The following is a 22,734-nucleotide window of genomic DNA, read 5'->3' as shown; positions in this document are numbered from 1 at the left end:
CTTGACATGTTTCAAGGCAGTGTGAAGGGGTCTTGACAATAATTAAACTTGATTTAATCTCATTAACACAGCATTTTTAATATACTCAAAACCTTCCCCCTGTCTCCCTCTCCATGCCTCTCTCTCTCTCTCTCTCTCTCTCTCTCACACACACACACACACACACAAAACAGCCAGTATCAAAACTCCTCACATTCAAACAGTTCAGCTTGCAAACTTGCTCTGTGCTTTTACTACAACTTTTACCTTGCTATTACCAGACAACCAACCTTTTTAAAGGCTCATTGCCCTTTATACTGCATTATATTATTTTATAATATATATAAATGTTTTTATATTATATTATACTATACTATACTGCATATATTCTGCTTTAAGCCTTTTCAAAGGCTTATATATTCTATTCTATTATATTACATGATATAATATTACATTACTATATTTACTATATTAAACTTTGAAAGGTTCACAGCCTTTTTCAAGGCTAGTGTAACGTTGCTAACTAGTAACTCACAGCTTTTTTAAAAGCTTATTGTTATTTGCATATTACATTATTGATAATAGTAGAAGTGTAAGCTTTATAATAGTACATACACACAATACATTTACAATAACAACAATTTATAGCTAAATAGTTATAGGTCAGCCTTTTTTTTATTACATATTGTATCTGGTTCTACAATTTTGTGATTGTATTTTTGTTCCTGAACATACAACATAGAAACAACCAGTGATGGTCCCAGCTAACAAAAACACGTCCGGAGGACGTCCCCCGAACCAACACCGCGAACGTCCCCAGGACGGGCATTTTGTAGGGTCGCCAAAATGTTGCAGCGGACGTCCTCATAGGACGTTTGTAGGACCACCAGGGAACCTTCACGGGACGTCCAGGGGACGTTGATGGAAAGTCCTCTAAACGTCGTTAGTAACGTTCTTAGGACGTTTCTAGAACCACCTGAGGACTCCGAGGGGACGCTTATGGGATGTGTTTTAAAGGTTTTGTTTAACGTTCTTAGGACGTTCATAGGACCCCGAAATAACATCCAGGGGACTCTGAGGAGACGTTTATACAACATACTTAGGACGTTTGTAGGACCTCCTGGTAACACAGACTATGATGGGACAGTAAATGCTTGTAGCGTAAAATTAGAGACAAAAAGTGATGATGCAAAAACCTTTATTGTAACAATAATAAACTGTGAACATGAACTGATCTTGAAAATGTGTGGTGTGCTCGCTGTCAGCGTCTCAAGCCTCCTCTCCCTGGGATGAAGCCTAAGAGAATAAACAAAGAAGTATTTTTGTTCATTTTCAATTTTGTGATCTCTTCATACAACATATATTAATTGTACTTAATATATAATGAAAATCCACGGACTGGACATGCAGTATGATGGTTTAATACAGCTATACCACGGCAAGTGCAATACTAAATACTGACTAAATAAACTGACTGAATTATTACAAAAATGAAAAACAGTGATTATTTTTTCTAATTCATTACAATTATTATTTTAAATATTAACGCGTGTTGCACACCGAGCGCAAAAAATAAACCACAGGGAAATGGCTTCCGATGTAACTTATAAAACAAATAGAACCACATTAAATATTATAAATGTAGTGCAAAGTGTCTGGTTATATTATTGTTAGAATCATAGTAACTGGTAGTGACGATTTACAAGAGGGGGAAGTAAAAAAAAATGAATATGAATTTATGCAGATCAACTGGATACAAATATAAAAGCTTATGTTGTAGGAACTGCAATGAAAATGATTATGATAAAAAGTGGCATTTTAATAGCATGTATTATTATTATTATTATTATTATTATTATTATTATTATTGTTGTTGTTGTTGTTATTGTTGTTCCAGCAACAGCCTCAATAATATTAAACATAAGAATTCTAACAATAAAACCTTTTTTTATAATTTGAAAAAGAATTGGTATTAATAATAGCGTCAAGTTTTAATTATTCTACTACCACTGCCAATAATAATAATAATAATAATAATAATAATAATAATAATAATAATAATAATAATAATAATAATAGTTTATTTTTTATTAGTATTAATTTCGTTCTTTACTTATTTTACACGCACAAGTGCCTGTCTAATTTGTTTAATTTCATCCCCAGACGCGAATTTGCTTTTTCCGTTTTTTTTTTCAGTATTACAAGTCTTAGTAATTTTCTTTGGTTGTGTGGAGTTTTTCGTTTCTTTTTTTTGAAATTCGTTAGACTATATTTTTGTCAACATTTTGGGTTTATTTTCGCTTGTTATTTTTCTAATAATAATAGTAATTACATAATTTACTTTTACGGTTACAGTTACGGTACAGTTGTAGCTGGTTACTTTTATAGTGGAGTAACTCTTTTTGGAGGACTAGTTACTTTTTCAAAGTAACGTGCCCAACACTGAATATAACGTACAAAAAACGCAAATATGGTAATTATGAATAATAATTCTAATAAACAAGACATATTTCGCTTTAAATGTTTATTTTCTGAAAGGATATACAGCTAAATAGGCTAGATAACTGAAAAGCAGAGATTCTAATCTTTAAAATGGCATATTGGGTGCCTATAATTATTTTAATAAAAACAGCCAGATATTAATTATGACATATTTCTGGGCCGCCGGCGGGCCAGGGCGTGTTAAGAGGTTAATGATGTGTATTGGGCTCTACAAAATAAACTACGCCAAGTCGACATTGCAAACGTTGCGCAATAGCTGACAATTCAAGATTATTTCCATATCTCTGTTTACCGGCTGCAACTAGAGTCTGTCCTCTGGAAAACAAGCTTGTTAATTTTAAACATTTGGCAGCTTCTTCTTCCATCTTCTTTATTTTTTTTTATCTGGCCTTTTCGGCTCCACCTGGCCTCTTTTTACCTCCATCACAGCCAGTGACGCTTCGTCCTATTCTATTGCTGTATTTAATTTTATCGCTCCAGAAAAGAAAACTCGTGGGCGCAACCAACTCAAACATTTGGGAGAGGAGAATTCCCTCAGAAGGTTAAACACATCTAATCTACTGCGAAGTAGTGGCTGATGAATAGAGAATGCATACATAGTTGAATGTAAATGAATGCAAGAATAAGATTAGATAAGGGCCACTCCGAGCACACTAAGCTCTGCCAAGGATTAATTCAGCTTCTTTGTTATTTCCTTTGGTATTTTTTAACATAAACTGAATTTTATGAGCTCAAATAATGGATTTTTAATTGTATATTGAGACAAAAAAAACAGCTAACAAAGAATGAAAACAACAGGAGGGTCAATACAACAACAACAACAACAACAACAACAATAATAATAATAATAATAATAATAATAATATACCTTTATTTTATGACTTATGAACTCGCTCGCAAATTAAAGAGTAACCAGCATAGGGTATGTGCTTATTTGTCGACTAAAACACTAATACCAAGATAAATACAAAAAACATATATCGAAAATAGTTATTTTACATGAGTTTGTTCATTGAAACACCTCCAAAGCGGTCCTCATGTGAGATATTATTTATTGTCATCATATCAGAAGCTTGTTTGATAAATCAGAGCTTAATGATGTTAAATGTTAGTCGGAGGCCGCTGTCACATGATATGTAAATATATGTTCATATAAACCAATAGTATCGGGATAAGACGGGAATTGTATTCCAGCAGCTTGAGTGAAGTCCCGGTACGGAGCCACAAGTCCAGCAATGCCAAATGCCAAAAAGTAAAATGTTAAATTACTTGTAATGTCTATTAAATGTGGTTATATTTGTCTATCTTTAAAAAAAATCCAGTTTATTGAACACTTAAAAATATAAAATTAACTATAATTATTGTATAGTAATAAAACATTAAGTATAATGTGGGTCGTTCTAGATCATTGGACTTACCGTTTTAGGGAACATGCTGCCAGATGAATAGGGCTAGAGAAAAAAAGATAAACAAAACTGTCAATAGCCATATTTTGCATGAATACATTAAATACATTATAAGCATGCCTTAAATAACAAATAGTGATTTTTGCGTGTCTGGGGAATGAGATATTCTTATCCGTGTTTTATCTCCTGCCCTTGCTGCTCTGCACTGGCAGAAATCGTTGCATCATTTCATTTGGGGTCGAGTTTCTATGTGATATGAGCAGGCTTCGGGCTGAGAGGTAAGTTTGTTTTATATAACTTATAGAGATTTATAGTTGTTTTACTACATTTTATTGTAAATTGTACAACAGTGCTTATTATTAGGTTGTAAAAGCATACAATAAGCGTACATTAACTAAATATTTTGCTTGTAGGACAGCTAGCCACTACTCAAACCTAGCTAGCTTGATAATGTTAGAGTTAGCTAGTTAGCTTGCAAGCTAATGTATGTTAACGTTAGCGTCGGCTGAGCCGAGCCATAGATCATTTATTTAACACTAAAATTACATTTGGTAACATAATTAATTGCCTTGACCGTATACTTTAGAAATAGTCTCAAACTCACCAGGCAGAGATTCTCTTTATGGCATTGACTTTGATTAGCGTTTCGTTAGCCTAACTAGCTGGCTAACTAGCTAAGTTAGCTAGGGTTACATAATGAACGTATTATTGAGGGTTGACTGAAACTCATCTTGTTCGTAATTCGCGCATCGTATTATTATTATTATTATTATTATTATTATTATTATTATTATTATTATTATTACGTTAACTAACCATAAAATGTAGCGTCCTTTGCTAAACTATCTAATTGACACTCCCCCTGAAAGTATATTTACGAAGATTTGAAATAGCAACTTGCAAGCTAGCAGATATATAAGGTACACACCGATTTAAATTAACACTATTTACATGTAATAAAAGTTACAACAATACCAATAATGAAAAATGAATCAAATTAACTATGGAAACTGTAAATATTGTATGTTATACCGTCAAAAAGTGTTGTCAGACCACAAACTAGCGGAGCTGAGGTAAAATAACCGTTACTGTCAGAAACCTCACGAGACCAAAACTGGCTCGTGCGCCCACAGCTGTGCGCCGCGTGCGCTACTAGTCAGTCACCTTCCATTAAACTTTTTACAATATTTTTTTATTTATAATAATGAAACATATTTATAAATTGCATAAAACCTTTCTTTATATATAGCATAGATATTTTTATTGTTATTATTTTCCAAAATTTTAATAATGTGAAATGTTTCATGTCTGTTAGATACATTTTAAATATATATAGAGTGTGGCAGTGGCATTGTTGTATTTAGTTGGTTCTTTCAATAAGTTGATTACCTGTTAATTTTCTTTGTCTCCAGTGAGCTGTGTTCATCTTCCTTTTTTTCATTTGATCTGCTGCACACCATCCTATTTGGAGACTGCTGTGCTGCACCTATCTAAACCACCATTCCCTATTTTATGGACGGAAAGCTGCAAGTTTACAATCTTCTCTTGTAATAAGGTAAGGATATTCTTGTTGTCAGAGAAAAACAGAGTTTGTGTGTGTGTGTGTGTATATATATACGTATACATATATATTTATATATATATATATATATATATATATATACACACACACACACATATATATATATATATATATATATATATATATATATATATATATATATATATATACATACACGCATATTTACATGGAGTGACCCAGGTCTTTCTGTGTGGAGTTGGCACATTCTCCCTGTTCCCTCACAGTCCAAATATATTGAAATAAATTTGACCTGTAACATACCAGACCACAATTGTAACCTGAACAAAACAATGTATTAACATTTCCTTCATATTGCAAAAAAAAAATCCCTATGACTGGCTTGTTTTGAATGGTGAAATTAAGTCAGAAAAACAAGCTGGTATACATTCTCATAGTTCAGTACCGCCTCTACTTTTGAACGCTTTGCCATTTAGGAAGACATTAGTAGCCATAGTAATTAGTCAACAGAGAAAAATCCACATTGTGCGTACAGGGCTTTCTTCTAACATTCAGCAACTCCAATATTCACATTTCTGTTTTATATTTGCACATTTTCTTCACATAGGCCCAAGTCCCCTGGACCCTCATGGACCCAGCAGGCAGAAGTCTGGATCTTCAGACTGGGTTTTACCCAGGTAAGTAAAAATATATATATTTTTTCTAAGGAACATTTAATATAGTCTCAAAATATGTCTTTTTGAGATTGTGGTCTGTAGGGAAAAACACGCTTGTAAGTTAAGCAGCACTGCACACGCCCCCATGGGATCACGTGTCTCAGGCAATTCAACAGTCAGTCCTGCTTTACAGCAAATACCAGCCCAGACAAGAGTGAGAGGCAGGCTAGTTTGTTAGCTAGTTAGCACTGTGTACTAGAATCATAGAATCCCCCCATCTCCATCTATACACAAATGTAAAGAGAGTGTTGAAAAGGTGCAGGAGTTTGTTCTTACTTCTGTGTCCAAATCATATATCTGAACCATATATAAGCTTCACTGCCTACTTCATTCACCATGATTGGAATGTGTCTAATGACTTCTCAGCTGTGCAGACTACAATAAGTCTTTACCACTAGGAGGACATAGCACTCTAATTGTAGGTGTGATTATATTTTCTCACAAAAACACTTACTGGCAAATGCACTCTTACCTCTGTACATTAGTTTTGACAATGTATTTTAATTATTCACTTGATAAAACCATATTACCTCAATATACAGATAAAGATACACTGTCTCGATCTCTGTGTTGATGCTAAGGTTTTGTAGTTTTTATTCGTTTTTATATATTTTTTAAAGCTTAGTTTTAGTTTAGTTTTATTAGTTTTAGTTTTTTTTTTTGCACTTTGTGTTATTTGTTAGAGGCAGGAGTCAAAAAGGTCAGAGTAAGTATTGTGTAGTAAAAACTTATCAAAAGATAGCATTTAAAAACAAACTCAAATGGAATTACACAGAGAGAGGGGCGGGGATGAGAGAGAGAGGGTGATTGATAGAAACTAATCCATCCTCCTCATGGTGCACCTGTGTAGTAGCTAATTACCTCCTATTTCTTTTTCCAGTGAAATGTCATTGTTGGAGACCACTATGTGCTCCTCACCTCACTGAGCGATTATTCTTCATTCGTCTTGGACCTACTGCTACTGCTTGTGAAGGAAAGGTAAGTAGGGAAGGCTGTGGTGTAGTATTAACAAGCTATATGAAGAACAGATAACTGCACTGTAACCTACATTCGTTCCCTGTTAAAAGATTGAGAAAAATGTTTTATTTAAGATGGTGTTTGATGGTCAAGGTGGTTGACCAGTTTCATCAAAGAACACATAGTGTGGACAACCATCTACTTTTCGAATTAAACATGCTAATACCATTCGACTGCAATGACAATGTGCCCTGCTTACTGTGCTGCAGTCCAAAGATGTTGATTCAGTGTGTAGTAGCATTAGATTACATTTAGCAATATATTTATTTTGACAGTCTATAGGTAAAGATACACTCGCTCTCTGTTTAGATTCATGTGTTGTTTTTTATTCATTAGAAAATAATTGCATATATGGTAGTCATGAACATGGGTAATTACTGATGGGACAATATTTCCAGAAGCCCCCAGTGCAAACACTGCCTCTGCTTGCACTTTGCCTTGTATGTATGTCATGTCAAGAATAATGTGTACTGTCTTTCTTCTTCTTCTTCCTTTTTTTTTAGCTGGTTCCTGGTTAGATCACCATGGAGTCCTTAAACATTCGCCTGCAGTGTGAAAGCACTTTTCTAGATGGTTCAGATATTTGGACCAATTACAGGAAGCAGAGGCAGAAAACAAACCAGAGGAAGAAAGGATTGGTGCTGTACTGAAATCTGACTCCCCTCGGCGTGCAGGCGCGTCACGCAACATTATAGGACACAAGCACTTACACTGGGATATAATTTAATAACTGTAACAATATACTAAGTCTTACTTATACACAGAAATAAAATAAATCTAATGAGAATTTGTTACACTCATTCTGCTGCGGCAGATTTATCACATCACAGCAACTCGCCGAACACCTATCATTCTATAAACCAATTAATATAGAGTATAGAGAGACACAGCCCACGTAGCTGATGATGAGAGGACATAGTAAAGTTCTTTTGTCCGCTTACTAAACTGCAGTGTGAAATGAAACCTAACCGGACCAAAAGGTACAGTGTATCAAACACATGAACGTTAGTTCAGACCATGGTCCGGACTTTCAGGTATGAAAGCACCCTTAGTTTCATTCAATCACAGGACAGCTACTAATCTTATAAAATATTGGTCCTTCATAATAGAAATGTACTATTGAGAGTTGTACAAGTGTCTGTGTTGCTTTTAAGGTGAGGAAACTGTCCACTGATCAAGGATTATAAAATGATTAACACAATCTGCATTTTTAAAAAGATAAGTTTGATTCTCTAAATGTACAGCTGAAATGCACTGATTGTCTTTGTAAAGATAATAACAAAGCAGTATGTCTCATGTTTAATGTTTTAATGACAATAAAAACTATCACCCAATAAACTATGTTTAGTAGTTTTTTGTCTCCCCAAAGAGCAGCTAACCTGTAACCATAATATGTTTTAAAACAAGTACTGCTGTTATTTTTGGCTGTTTCTATAAGTTGGTCAGTACTGAATGTATTTATTAAGTTGAGGAAAAAGCCTAACTTAAAAACTTAGAAATTTCTAAGAATAGAATGTTTTATGCAATGTGTGTTTTGTTATCTGTGAAATATATTTGACACTTCTGACCAAACCTTTATGGGTTTTTCTTTTTTTTTTTTTTTCTGGCAAGCAAAAGTGAAATACTTTTTTGTAATTCCTGCTATGATACACACAAGATACACTTGAACAGTTTTGACCTCAGGTTGGCTTAATGCCATTTTTATAAGTGCAGTATTTGTATAGTTTTGATAAGCTATTGGTGATGGTACAAGATGTTACAATTTAGGCAATGAAAATGTGATGCTTGCACAGTGAAAACACTTAATATCAATATTCACATGATAAATTGTAAAAAAAAAAAAAAAAAAACATTGACTAGCATTAAACTCACAAGTAATGTCATTTGGTTTGTAGCGTAATTAAATCTAAATCTAGCCTGTTTTGGGGCTTGAAAAGGAGCAGCCCCATTCCATTTCTGAGAAAGGAAAGATATGGAAAGGCAAAGGAAAATACCCACGTCTAGTCTGTGTGATGGGCTGCTCCCCAACCACTCTGTAATGTGAAAATCAACAGTGTTTTAATCAGCTGCACCTGCTCCATGGAGAAAACCACATCTAATCGTTCTAAGGTAACGTCCTGTGTACGTTCTGTTTGGGCGAGAATAGGACCTGCTGCGAACGTTACCGAACGTCGTATAAAGGGGTGTTTGGGAACGTTATGTATGGACGAGAACAGGACCTGCTGCAAACGTTATCGAACGTCCTATAAAGGGGTGTTAGGGAACGTTATGTATGGACGAGAATAGGACCTGCTGCGGACGTTACCGAACGTCCTATAAAGGGGTGTTAGGGAACGTTATGTATGGACGAGAATAGGACCTGCTGCGGACGTTACCGAACGTCCTATAAAGGGGTGTTTGGGAACGTTATGTATGGACGAGAATAGGACCTGCTGCGAACGTTACCGAACGTCCTATAAAGGGGTGTTTGGGGAACGTTATGTATGGACGAGAATAGGACCTGCTGCGAACGTTACCGAACGTCCTCTAAAGGGGTGTTAGGGAACGTTCCATTTGGACGGTAATAGGACCTGATGCGGACGTCAGTTTGGTCCTACAAACGTCCTATAGAGAACGTTACAAAAATGCCCAAACAGGGACGTCCGCGAACGTCCCCGGGACGTTCCTTGTTTGCTGGGGTATAGTTACTTTGAAAAAGTAATCCGATTACTGATTACTGATTACTCCTTTAAAAAGTAACTTAGTTACTTTATGGATTACTTGATTTTAAAAGTAACTAAGTTACTTTACAAGTTACTTTATTAGTTACTTTCAGCAGCTGCAGACACCACCTCCCGCCGCCTTAACATAAACATTATAACCAATTTTGCCAATACTCCCTTTATTGTAAAATGCATTTTTAACAGCAACAATTTATCTCTATTAAGTTGAACTATTTCCTAAAAAATATATATATTTTTAATAAAAAGAAAAAAAATAACTTAACATATAAAAAAATATATATATGGTCTTTCTTGATTTTACTAAACATAAATACTTGTTTTTATAAAAAATATATAAAATAAAGAAAGTCTTTTTTGACCTGACATATTTAACACTGTAAAACTGAATATTGAACTTGTTGTTCTCTGCAGGGCAGCAAGGAGTGGTTTTATAAAACAGAACCGTGTATATGGTCGAGACCAGGGATCACATATTTGCAGACTGCGGTCCGGGTCCGGACCCAGACGTTGTCCAATACGGACCCATACCGGACCCAACTACTGAGAAAGATTTAATTCTGACAGTGTTCATTTAAAGCACCGGAAATTTGTGGCAGACCGCTGCCCTGGCTAGTGAATTGGGACGCGGCCGCAAAAAAAACGCCTTTATAAAGAGATACTGGCGAAACCCGAGAACTGGCGAAAAACGAAAACGGGCGGAAACTAAAGACACGCCGAGCGCGAGAGAGAGAGAGACAGGGGAGAAAGCGAGACGCGTGTGATTGGGGAAGAGCGGAGGGGGATGGGGAAGGGAACGCGGTGTGTGTGTGTGTGTGTGTGTGTGTGTGTGTGTGTGTGTGTGTGTGTGTGTGTGTGTGGAGGAGATGAGGTGGAGAGAGAGAGAGAGAGTAACGCACAGTGACTTAAATAAGTAACTTTAATCTGATTACTGGATTGGAAATAGTAACGCGTTAGATTACTCGTTACTGAAAAAAAGGGTCAGATTAGGTTACTAAGTAACGCGTTACTGACATCACTGGAAACAACATAGTAAGTACTGGATAGGAATAGGAATTTGCAAGACAAGCTTCTTTATTTGCATCTTAAGAAACACTTGCCATTAATAACATGGATCCCAAACAACAAAGTGGTGCCTCAAAAAGAAAAGCAAAAAAGATTAAGGAAGCAAATCAGGCAGATTTCCTGAAAAGCGTACCTTTGATCTCAAACTTCTTTGAGAAACCGCTCAATATGAGTGAGACAAGTATTGCTAATGTTAGCAGTGATCAGAGTTCTAGCAATGAAGATGTGATCACCACTGGCTTAGTGTCACCTGTCAGTGACTATGTACCTTTGCAGACCCAGTCAGGTGCAGAGCAGGAATGCCAGCCCTGGCAGGCTACCACAGACCAGCAGCAGAAAGACCATGAAAGGAAAGTTGCAGGTGTGTCAGACCCACAATCAGACCAGCCAGCTGCATCGTGTGAGTGTCGTTTTTCAAATGAGGAGGGCAAGGACCCCAACTCCTGGTGTGAAACGGTCAACGACCCTGCTTTATGGCCCAGTACCATTACCGACCAAGCCAGGTCGATTCTTGTTAGTAGAGGGGAAACTGCATTTCAAAACAGAAGTGCTAAGTACCCAGCCTCAGTCAGGGATAGAGGCATTGGGGGTACCAGTAGGAGCTTTACAAATGCTCTACTCAGTTGCTCTCTACCCAACGGGCAAACTGTGACTAGGCAGTGGCTACTTTACTCTCCTTCAACTGGCTGTGTGTATTGTTTTGCTTGCAAACTGTTTTCCAGTAAGCACAATACTTTTGTTCATGGATTTTCTGACTGGAAACATTCAGAGCGGATTGGTGAGCATGAGGGGAGTGTGGAGCATAGGGCTTGCATGCTAGCATTATATAATCGCTCCAGAGGCACAGCAACAATTGATTCTGATATTGTCAAACAAATTGATGCAGAAAGACAATACTGGCGGGATGTTTTGAAAAGAGTTGTTGCAGTCATCCAGTTTTTGGGGGAGAGGGGACTTGATGAGCTATTAGGATCAACCCACAATGGTAATTTTTTGGGCATCATAGAACTCTTATCCAAATTTGACCCATTCCTAGCTGAGCACCTCCAAAGGTTTGGAGGTAAGGGAAAAGGTTCTGTGTCCTACTTATCATCAACAGTGTGTGAAGAATTTATCCATTTGATGGGACAGAGAACAAAGCAGGCAATTGTTAACAAGATCAAAGAATCAAAATACTTCTCTGTTATAGTTGACTCCACTCCAGACCTTGCTCATGTGGACCAACCTACTTTTATTTTCAGGTTTGTTAATAATGACGGACATGTAGTTGAGCGTTTTCTAGCTTTTGAGCCTATTTGAAAACCATAGTGGGGACAGTTTGGCAGAGTGTGTCGTTGCTATGGTGGAGAATCTGGGCCTAGACTTATCCAACTGTAGGGGCCAGTCATATGATAATGCAAGTAACATGTCGGGAAAGTACAATGGAGTCCAAGCTCATCTTAAACAAAGAAACTCTTTGATTTGTTATGTCCCCTGTGCAGCACATTCACTGAATTTAGTTGGTGTCAATGCTGTTGACAGTAGCCCAGAAGCTGGACGTTTTTTTGACTTTGTACAGGCAATGTTCACATTTTGTGCATCATCTACACACAGGTGGAGAAAGGTTTTCCGTGATACTGATATCAAACTCACACTGAAATCACTGTCAGGTAATCGATGGAGTGCACGAGCTGAGTCAACTAAGGCTCTTTGGAAATATTATGCACAACTGAGAGAGGCATTGAATGATATGTCTAAAGATATGGAGGAGAAATGTGTAACTCGAAGTGAAGCCTCTGCACTCTGTGACAAATTGGACACGTTGGAGACGGCCTTCATGGCATACTTCTGGGACACAATACTACAGAGGTTCCAAGCCTCAAGTCTGCAGCTGCAGAAGCATGATATTGACATATGTACAGCTACACAACTTCTCTTGTCTTTACGAGACTTTGTGGCAGCACAGAGAGATAACTTTGAGGTGTTTGAAGGGGCAGCTTTAAATGTCACCACTGCTGTCTCCCAAGAGTACAGGCATGACCTCCAGCGTACAAAGAAGCGCAAAATTATGTCCGATGATAGTGCAGAGCCAGGTGTAGCATTTAACGGAAAGGACAAGTTTCGGATTGAAACTTTCAATGTTGTCATTGACAAACTTGTGTCCTGTCTCAACCACCGTTTGAATGCATACACACACTTAACTGAGCTATTTGATGTTCTTTTCATGCCTGACAATATGTCCAACAGTGAGCTCATTTTAAAGGCTAACTTACTCGCTGCAGCATATCCTTCAGATCTGAACATGAGCCTGGCGGATGAATTGATACAATACAAATCATTCATAACAGAAAAAGAAAAACATCCTAGTAAAATGCTCAAAACCATGATAAATTTGAATTTACAGTCAACCTTTCCAAATGTCTACATAGCACTTAGACTTTTTTTGACTGTGCCTATCACAAATTGTGAAGGGGAGCGTTCATTCTCCAAACTGGCTCGTATTAAGAATGAACTCAGGATTAGGATGCGCCAAAACCGCCTGAACTCACTGTCACTTCTGGCCATTGAATCAGATTTGGTCAGACAGCTTAATTTTGATGAATTAGTGGATGACTTTGCAAGAAAGAAGAGTAGAAAGAAACATATTTAAAATAGACTCTTGAGTTAGGGTTAGTTAGTGACTGGTTGTTTAATGTATTACTTTATTTATGTTTTTTGGGCAGGGGAGGTGCGCATGGGGGCGCTTAAATCTTAAATATAACAAAATTGCAGGAAAAACGTGCAGGAGTCATAGCCTTGGACAGATTCTTTCAAATGGTAGTGGAACTGTTTTGGCATTATGGGAAAATCATGAGAAATTTAATTTTAAGCCTGGAATAAAAAAATATAAAATTAATATAAAATAAACAATAAAGTGAAATTTGCCCAAACTTGCAGGAGTCATAGCCTATGTTGTACTCTTTCAAATTGTAGTGGAACTGTTTTGGCATTATGGGAAAATCATGACAAATTTATTTTTAAACATGAATAAAAAATAAAAATAAAATAATATAAAATAAACAATACAGTGAAATTTGCCCAAACGTGCAGGAGTCATAGCCTTGGACAGATTCTTTCAAATGGTAGTGGAACTGTTTTGGCATTATGGGAAAATCATGAGAAATTGAATTTTAAGCCTGAATAAAAAAATTATAAAATTAATATAAAATAAACAATACAGTGAAATTTGCCCAAACTTGCAGGAGTCATAGCCTATGTTTTACTCTTTCAAATTGTAGTGGAACTGTTTTGGCATTATAAGAAAATCATGAGAAATTGAATTTTAAGCATGATAAAAAAATACAAAAATTAATATAAAATAAACAATACAGTGCAATTTACCCAAATTTGCAGAGGTAATAGTCTAGGATGGACTCTTTTAAGAGGTACTGGATCTGTTTTGGCCTTTTGGGAAACTCATGAGAAATTTAATTTGAAGCATGGATTGAAAAAGTAATATTAATATAAAACTCTCTCTCTCTCTCTCTCTCTCTTAAAAAACGATGGGATTGTTATGGTATTATATCAAATAGATAATGTACTGCACTAAATCTACAGTGAGGTGAGTTATTTTAATCCGTTTTCTTCTCGTGTCTGGGCTTAATGTATGTCTGAATTAATATAACCGACTGAAACGTGTCTGTCTCCCCTTCTCTGTGTTTTTAGCGTGCTCTCCTCCTGGTCTAAGTGATTCCTAAATGGCCAGTGAGTTTATTTAACTGCGACTGAGTGAATACAGCTGTTCAGCCCAAGGTGTGTTAAAAACAGTTTTTTTAGTCCGGTGTTCTGTCGAATTTTGCTACCCATCGATACATGCTTCCCAACGGTACTGCGCATGCGCCGACCTACACAATTTAATTCTTTCTCGTGTTTTATGTATAATTAATTTGGTTTAGGGGGGTTTATGTGCATTAAACAACCTGGGCGCACTATCATTGCACAAAAGTGTAAATGGAAACTAAAAATTACACTTATTATCATAAATAAATACAAAAGCAGTTTGTAATGAGCTATATTTACTATAACTTTGCCATGGTACAATGAATTATGCAATCCAAATCTAATAACGTACATCTACTGGAATATCACTGGGTACATGCCCTAAAATAGTGCTTCTTTTGTATTTTTACAGTTAAATATACATTGGGGCAGCACGGTTCGACAAGGTAGCAGAATTCGACAGAACACCGGCCCTCTTTCTCCAGTCCAGCTCCGCCCGCCCTCTCATCAACAGACTTTTGGAAGAAACCAAAGTCACTGGAAAAGAGGGGGAGATCTGAGATTTTGAGGCATGATATTTAATATAATTAAAATAATATATTTCACCGTTCCTATTAAATTATGATTATTCACGTTTATATCTCACGTTTTAATACAATATAACATATAATGAATATATTAAAAAACAAATTAAAAACCTTTCGGGCAACAAAAAAACCCCGAACCTAGTTTTGAATGGTCGTGGCTCCACTCCACTGAATCAGTAGCCACAAGAAAGACGTCCTTTTCTCCGGGAGCTGCATGGGGACTGCAGGAGTCCAAAGCCTCGCTGTGTTTTATGGGGAACAGTTATTAATATTGGGTCAAATAATCCAGTATTTCTTCACTCTGGTGCTGAAGGTGCGCTGCGCTGCTCTTTAGTGTGTGAACCCCTTTACTCTGTTTTCATTTAAAGCCCCTCAGTCTTAAAACGGCGGCACTAGCGGGCCTTCAGCACCGATATTGATTTTTACCCTGCCGGATTAGATTAGAGCAGCGCGGCGGAGCTCTGTAAGTCCCGGTGAGTAATTTAGTTAGCTGACTGTTTCAGCTCTCGGTGAAGCGCGGTCTTATTATGATACTTAAACGGCGCTGGGTGTTTGTTTTGTTTCTGAACGAGCAGGTGCTGCTGCAGGTAATCGAGCTAACTGTAGCTAATTAGCTTAGCCAGCCAGCCTCCACTCGCTAGCTCGCTAACGTTAGCCATCTTACAGCGTTATTCGCCATTAACACGCTTTAAAATAGTCTTACCACTATTTAAAGACTATTTAAAGCGTGTTAATGGCGAATAACGCTGTAAAATAGCTAACGTTAGCGAGCGGAGCATGGCTGGCTAAGCTAATTAGCTACAGTTAGCTCGATTACCTGCAGCAGCACCTGCTCGTTCAGAAACAAAACAAACACCCAGCGCCGTTTAAGAGCTGATTCACGACCTTCTCTCCCAGCACAGGGTGTGTTTTTCTCAATCAGCAGCAGCTTTTAAATCATGCAGTAGTTCAGTAATAAGATCGCGTTTCACCGAGAGCTGAAACAGCCAGTTAGCTAACGGTAGTTAAAATACCCAACAGGCCTGAGAGCTCCTCTCGGTACTCCGGTCTAATCCGGCAGGGTTTTTGTAGTTAATTTAGTAGTTAATGTTTAATTTCTGAATCTTATTAATACTGAATTAAAGAATGGTAATCTGGCTAATATTAAAAAGTCAACTAGCTTTTTACCAAAACACTTTTAGTTAATTTATACCTAATTTTAGCGGCGTGTTCCCACAAGACAAAAGAAAAAATAAATAAAAAATGGGGTGGCCGTCTGCGCATGCGCCAAAATTAGCGGCCCACTGCGCATGCGCGAATATTTGCGGCCGACTGCGCATGCGCGAAATTTAGCGGCCAACTGCGCATGCGCGAATATTTGCGGCCGACTGCGCATGCGCGAAAATTAGCGGCCGACTGCGCATGCGCGAAATTTAGCGTCCGACTGCGCATGCGCGAATATTTGCGGCCGACTGCGCATGCGCGAATATTTGCGGCCGACTGCGCATGCGCGAAATTTAGGGGCCGACTGCGCATGCGCGAATATTTGCGGCCGACTGCGCATGCGCGAAATTTAAACAAATTTAAAATTTCGCGCATGCGTAGACGGCCGCTAAATTTCGCGCACGCGCAGACGGCCCCCTCTTTTTTTTATTATTATTTTTTTTATTCGTCTTGTGGGAACACACCACTAAAATTAGGTATAAATTAACTAAGTGTTTTGGTAAAAAGCTAGTTGACTTTAACATTAGCCAGATTACCATACCATTCAGTATTAATAAGATTCAGAAGTTAAATATCTACAAAAACCCTGCCGGATTACACCGGAGTACCGAGAGGAGCTCTCAGGCCTGTTAGGTATTTTAACTACCGTTAGCTCTCGGTGAAACGCGATCTTATTACTAAACTACAGCGTGGTTTAAAAGCTACTGCTGATTGAGAAAAACACACCCTGTGCTGGGAGAGAAGGTCGTGAATCAGTTCTTAAACAGCGCTGGGAGTTTGTTTTGTTTCTGAACGAGCAGGTGACGCTGCAACTGGATTTTATAAAGATATGAGAGAAGAATGTTTTCGTCGAGGATTTAACATGAAAAGGTAAGCTGCTGTTATGTTCTGATCTGTGCAGGCAGTTTATGCACTTAACGTAACTCCGTTAGACAACTAACTTACAGAGCTAGCGTTTGTTGTGTCTCCGGCTTAGTTTTCTGCAGTCCATGATTATTAGCTAAGGTGTTTAGTTTATTTTGACCCCAAACAGCAGCATTCACTGCATTTTGCATACTATTAACTAACCGCGTGAATCCACTGTACGTGCAAGTTAGCGTTAACTTCATCACGAACGAGTAACGGATTAGTAAACACACTCTTGTCTTTTTTTTGAATCCTCACAGTTTCTGTCAGAAAACACTGAAAGAAAACTTCTCCTCTGTCTCTGTTTATACAGCGATGGTTTGGGTTTAAAGCTGGGTTTGTTGTGCTGGATATTTGGTTAGGAGAAGGAGATTTTATAAGATGTGTGGCTGCATAATTGTGAACTGAGATCGCGGTCTGTGAAGTTACACCCGCAGCTAACCAGTGACTTTAAAAAACAAATAAACACAGCTGTTACTGGACTTGATGGGTTAAAAAAAAAATGAGTTAATTAATTTTAAAAGACTAGGCTACTAATGTTGGCCCTGCTGAGTCCAGCTGATCATCCAGAAATAAACATTACCTATGCTGGTCAAAAGCTTTTTAAAGAGCTAACCTCCCAGGGTGTTTGTTTTTTTCTGGTTTTGAGCATTTTTTTAAGGAGGGAGTGTAAGTCTGTGCTGCAGTAGAAGAGTGTAATTTTAGAAAAGTTGCTGTATTTGTCTCACTGCCTTAGATAGTATAGACTTTAAACATGTTACTAAAAATTAACACTGGACCGTGTTTTTAAATACTTGCCATTCTGGATGTCCTGAACATTTTCATGCAGGCCTGTGTGTTTTAAAAAATATATATTTTATTCATTCTATTTTATGTCGGTTAGTTTTATTTATATAAAGTAAGACCTGTAGATCTACTTTATTGGATAAATTGATACAGCTACCATGAACTGTTTTGTTTCTGTTCTGTAAAATCAGGCCCAGTTCCAAAAGACACAACATCCTCAGTGTCCTGGAGCTCCAGCTGAAGCACTGGCCACTCCACCTTCTCCATCCCCACCCAAAAGAGGAAGATCAGCAGCAGTGGAGGGTCCCAGGATGTTGAGATGGTAGTGCAGAGCGGTAAGTCCCAATCACATTTTTAGCCTCTGAGTCAGTCATTTATTTTTCTTAATCCAATATTTTGGCAATGGAAAAAAAGGAACACATCCAAGTTGTCCCTTATGTTTTTATTAATAAATTAATTATTATTGAAACAATGATTTAAGAACATACCTAAATCAAAACTAAAAACTGTATATAAAATAAAATATTAGACAGAAACATCGTTACAATTCTCAGAGTACGCTGAGGCAGCTCGGCTTAAAAAAACTGTAAATATGCATTTTACAAAAGTTAGCTTAAAAAATAGTTTAAAAATGTAAGATGATGAATATATATGTTAATACATTAATAGCTTAATATTATTACTGTAATTGTTCTTATTACTGTCTTACCGGGGGAACTAATTAAGGGACGGAATCATGTTTGTTGTTGAATGTGCATTTTTTTTCTTTCCCACCTTGTAAAATCCTGCCTTTGCAGTCCACTTTAAAATATTTCCAAACAGAGAGGTGTAATACGCTCTTTCGATCTTACAGATGCTGCTCACACTGCTAATAAATAAAAAACAAACACAGTTGATTTTATCGGAGCGCCAGTACCCAAACCCAACTGACTAAAACTTTCAATCGTAACCACCTTACACTTAACCATTGAGATGACACGACCGCAACTCAACTGCAGCTCGACTCTAGCCAGACTCTCGTGATTTTATCCTGACTCTGGAAATTTGTCTGCAACTGTGAAATCATTGGAAAATCGTTAGGTACCTGAACACTCTTCACCCTTAATGTAGCAGCTACCCACTGGATAACTGTTTGCCTGTTCTATAGCGGCTGTAATTTCCTTCTGTCTGTTTCTTACACTCTGTAGGTACTTATATTTTTTTTATTTAACGTGGCAGCGTGCCGACAATCACAAGTATTGCAAATGTTGGGAGAAATTTCAGCCAATTTAACTTTACTATAATGTGCTCTGTGTACTCTGCAGGTACTTCTAAGGCAGCTAGTTGAAGGCGTGATTGAGGTCCATGCCAGAGGGGTTCTGCACTGTGACCTCAAGCCATAGAACATCCTGGTTCAGATGTACAGTTAGGAACCACGCCTTCATCTTCTGTTCTTCTGGTATGGGTTTTCAGTGAACACTACAGGCAGAGAACTGTCTTCGTAGAAGCTACCATTACTGAATAGAGATTCAGGTCAAAAACATTCCTTAACGCTCAGTCACTGTCTCTAATTTACTTTTCAGGACCTTCCTCATGAGTGGTTTACCCATGAGGCCAAATCCTCCACAGTGTTGCAGATAGGAATCATCCTGCTGTGTGTGAGAGGTGACCCTTCAACACCAGCACGGAGATCACCTCAAAGAAGTCTCAGATCATCTCTCCACCATCTGCTCTATGACCCCTGGCTAAGTATACACCACGACACAGCCACCACATCAGGCACACCTCAGTCAGGTACCATATAAAACAATAATAATAATTTAAAAAAAAATCTATATTTTCAATCTCTAGTTTAGAGAGTTCTCTAGTAGAGCTGGGCGATTAATCGATTTTATCGATAAATTCGAATTTATAGTTAAGGACAATGTGTTTTTATGAAAATCGATTTTCTCTGAGTTTTCTTTTTCACCACAGACGCTCCTCTGTGGGCACAGAGTGAGCTTAGCTAGCTCCCTCCATACCTCCCTCCCTCCCTCCCGCGCACCCCCGACCCCTCCCTCACTCCCTCCCTCCCTTGCACGCACAAACACACACACGCACACACACACATACACAAAACACATGACGGCGGAGCTTAAGAGCAACTAGCTCCGTGATCTGGAGTTGGTTCGGTTTTGCGGCGTCGGACGTAGACCAAACAGGTCCTCGCTGTAAGGTGAACCAATTTATCACTATACCTTAAACAGAACCATGTAGCGGAGTGGGAGAAGTGCTGCTACCATAGGAATGAACGCAGCAGCAGCACCAGTTCACCATTCAACGTTAAACAAGGAACTGTCCCTGGCACATCTTCCCACCGTGTACCAGGTTTTGTATGCACTACAAGTTAAGATGTTTTGCATATTCATGAGAAAAGATCTCATTTTATAGAACACTGGCACTTATTTAAATGCTTTGTTTTGCAATTCTAGCCCAATAGGGAAAAGTATTTACTTAAGAGCATATAAATTGTACTTGTTTTCTATTGTCTACTTTGTAAGTTTTATCTAAAAAGGGCACCATTTTATTTATTTCTATTTGTTTTTAAGGGTGTGTTTATTTATTTAATTATTTTTTAAGTTTGAGGGTGCATTGTGTCTACCTAAACTATGTTGGAGAAAGCTTTCTAAAAGTCATTAGATGTTTTCACTGTTTACAATAGTTTTTTTTTTTTGCTTGTTTCTGGTTGCACTTTAACCACAAATGGAACATTTTAAGTGAAAACAAATTAAATAAGAACTTGATTTTTAGTAGGGGGAAAAAATCGATTTAAATCGAAAATTGGATAAAAAAAAAAAACGAATTTCTTTTTTCGGCCATATCGCCCAGCTCTATTCTCTAGTTTAGAGGGTTTTTTATAAAACACACCTAAGGAAAATAGCAGGTATTAATAAAGCTATTGATTCCATACTTTTAAAAAGGTAATGATTTTCTTTAACTATATAAATGTTTTAATCGTTTTGTGTATTGTATGCTTTTAATTGCTTCCTGTTTTGTATTTGTGTTCATGTACTTAAGGCTTTAATCCTTTTATCTTGATATTGTTTATCTTTTGATGTTTATTAATTACTTAACTGTATTTCTTTATGTAGTATACTGTTAGTGTTTTAATCCATACACTTTTTGTATATATTTCTTTTATTGCTTAGTTACTTGCTTTATTAATGGTTATTGTATAGGTGTTTTAGTCTTATTTTGGGCTTATATTCATTAAAAACATTTTAACGTTCTGTCTTTTAGTGCTTTAATCAATTAATATTGTACTTACCTTTTACTATTTTACTATTAATCTTTCTGTACTTAATTCTGATATTTATACATTATTTTTTATTTAATTTTCTTTCAGCTTCATATTACATTGTTTATTAATTGTATGTCTTTATACGAGATTTTATATTTGCATTGTATATATTTTTGTTTCAATGTTTATGCTCTTTGTCTTTTTCAGATTTTTACATTTTTAATTTGTGTATTGACCCAAGGAGTATGGGTTCCTCTCAAGGTTTCTATCTCTCTTTCTGAGAGAATTTTCTTTGCCGCTGTCTCCTTTGTGCTTACTCAAAAGAGGTTTGGACACTTTTTTTTTTTTTTTTTTAACTGTTCTTAATTTTGTTTGTTTCTTAACTTTGTCAATAAATGTTTTTTTATTGCTATCACTTGTCTGTTTATTTGATCACACTATCGCTAAGTTTCTTGAAATGTGTTTATGGAAAAAAAAATATTTTAATATTTTATTAAATGTGGATTTGATGCCCACATTCAACCACTTTTTTAACACTTCAACTAAACACTGAAAGAATAAATCAGAAATTATTGATTTATTATTAATGTAATGAACAGAGATGTTCTGAAGTTAAAAGCTGATTATCCCATGTGTCTCATATTCCCAAATATGATAAGGTTGATAAGGTCATGTCAGCTCCAAGGACAATTTCAGTTTTGTATTTCAGTGAAAGTTATTCCTTTAATTGAATTTATATAAATAATATATCTGGTAATATACAAAGGCTCTCAGTGTTACACCTTTTTGTTATACTTAAAACCAAAGTGTAATTTTCAACAACTCGCCTCTATGTGATGTTTGACCACTTAGGAATTACACTGACATTACTTCTACAAGTCATGGGATAGTAGGTTTGAGGCTGATCATGAAGTGTTACCTCAATGTATTGGCCAGTAATTTATTATGGAAGGTTATTCATTCAAATTTATTGTGACTGGTGGTCTGCCTACAATTGTCTGTGCAACTCTGAGAAATATCTATATACAACTTTTAAAACGATTAAAGCTTTGGGATTTACATGTGCAAAATTAAGCCCTGCATACAGAAATATACTGATAACTTTCTGATGCTTTAAAAAATAAGAATCAAAGGAATCAAATTCCAAAAGATAAGCATTAGCATTTCAGAAGTACTGTCCGAGGTCAGCATACACACTAGAAAAACAGAGAAAAAAAATCAGTTCTTACAGTCTGCTTGTCTTACCAGGTTCCATGAGACACTGCAGTATCCCTTTATTCATCCAATAACATAAATCATACATTAATAAA

General features: G+C 36.8%; 1 protein-coding gene and 3 long non-coding RNA genes across 8 annotated transcripts in view; 2 read left to right on the top strand and 2 right to left on the bottom strand.

The window, feature by feature from the left end:
* Nucleotides 1-22,734, bottom strand: part of LOC103036679 (tetratricopeptide repeat protein 28) — a 203,933-nt gene that overhangs the window by 120,376 nt on the left and 60,823 nt on the right. The window lies entirely within an intron of this gene.
* Nucleotides 1,161-5,027, bottom strand: LOC125786892 (uncharacterized). The gene is made up of 3 exons (XR_007428879.1): nt 4,920-5,027; nt 3,900-3,932; nt 1,161-1,275 (listed from the first exon to the last, which is right to left on the bottom strand). It is a non-coding gene; the product is annotated as an uncharacterized LOC125786892 (long non-coding RNA).
* LOC111193326 (uncharacterized) lies at nt 4,104-8,492 on the top strand. Its single transcript, XR_007428873.1, has 5 exons — nt 4,104-4,165; nt 5,300-5,442; nt 6,035-6,104; nt 7,024-7,121; nt 7,664-8,492. It is a non-coding gene; the product is annotated as an uncharacterized LOC111193326 (long non-coding RNA).
* LOC125786890 (uncharacterized) lies at nt 15,469-21,836 on the top strand. Of its 4 annotated transcripts, XR_007428872.1 has the most exons (5): nt 15,469-15,743; nt 17,274-17,343; nt 18,357-18,500; nt 19,470-19,603; nt 19,728-21,836. It is a non-coding gene; the product is annotated as an uncharacterized LOC125786890 (long non-coding RNA). The 4 variants fall into 4 exon arrangements; XR_007428871.1 differs by lacking the exon at nt 17,274-17,343 and having other exon boundaries at nt 15,471-15,743; XR_007428870.1 differs by lacking the exon at nt 15,469-15,743 and having other exon boundaries at nt 17,171-17,343.

Source organism: Astyanax mexicanus, chromosome 22 (assembly GCF_023375975.1).
Source record: "Astyanax mexicanus isolate ESR-SI-001 chromosome 22, AstMex3_surface, whole genome shotgun sequence".
In the NCBI taxonomy this organism is placed as follows: Eukaryota; Metazoa; Chordata; class Actinopteri; order Characiformes; family Acestrorhamphidae; genus Astyanax; species Astyanax mexicanus.
The sequence above is the reverse complement of the archived record's forward strand: the minus strand, read 5'-3'. Positions and strand labels throughout refer to the sequence as shown.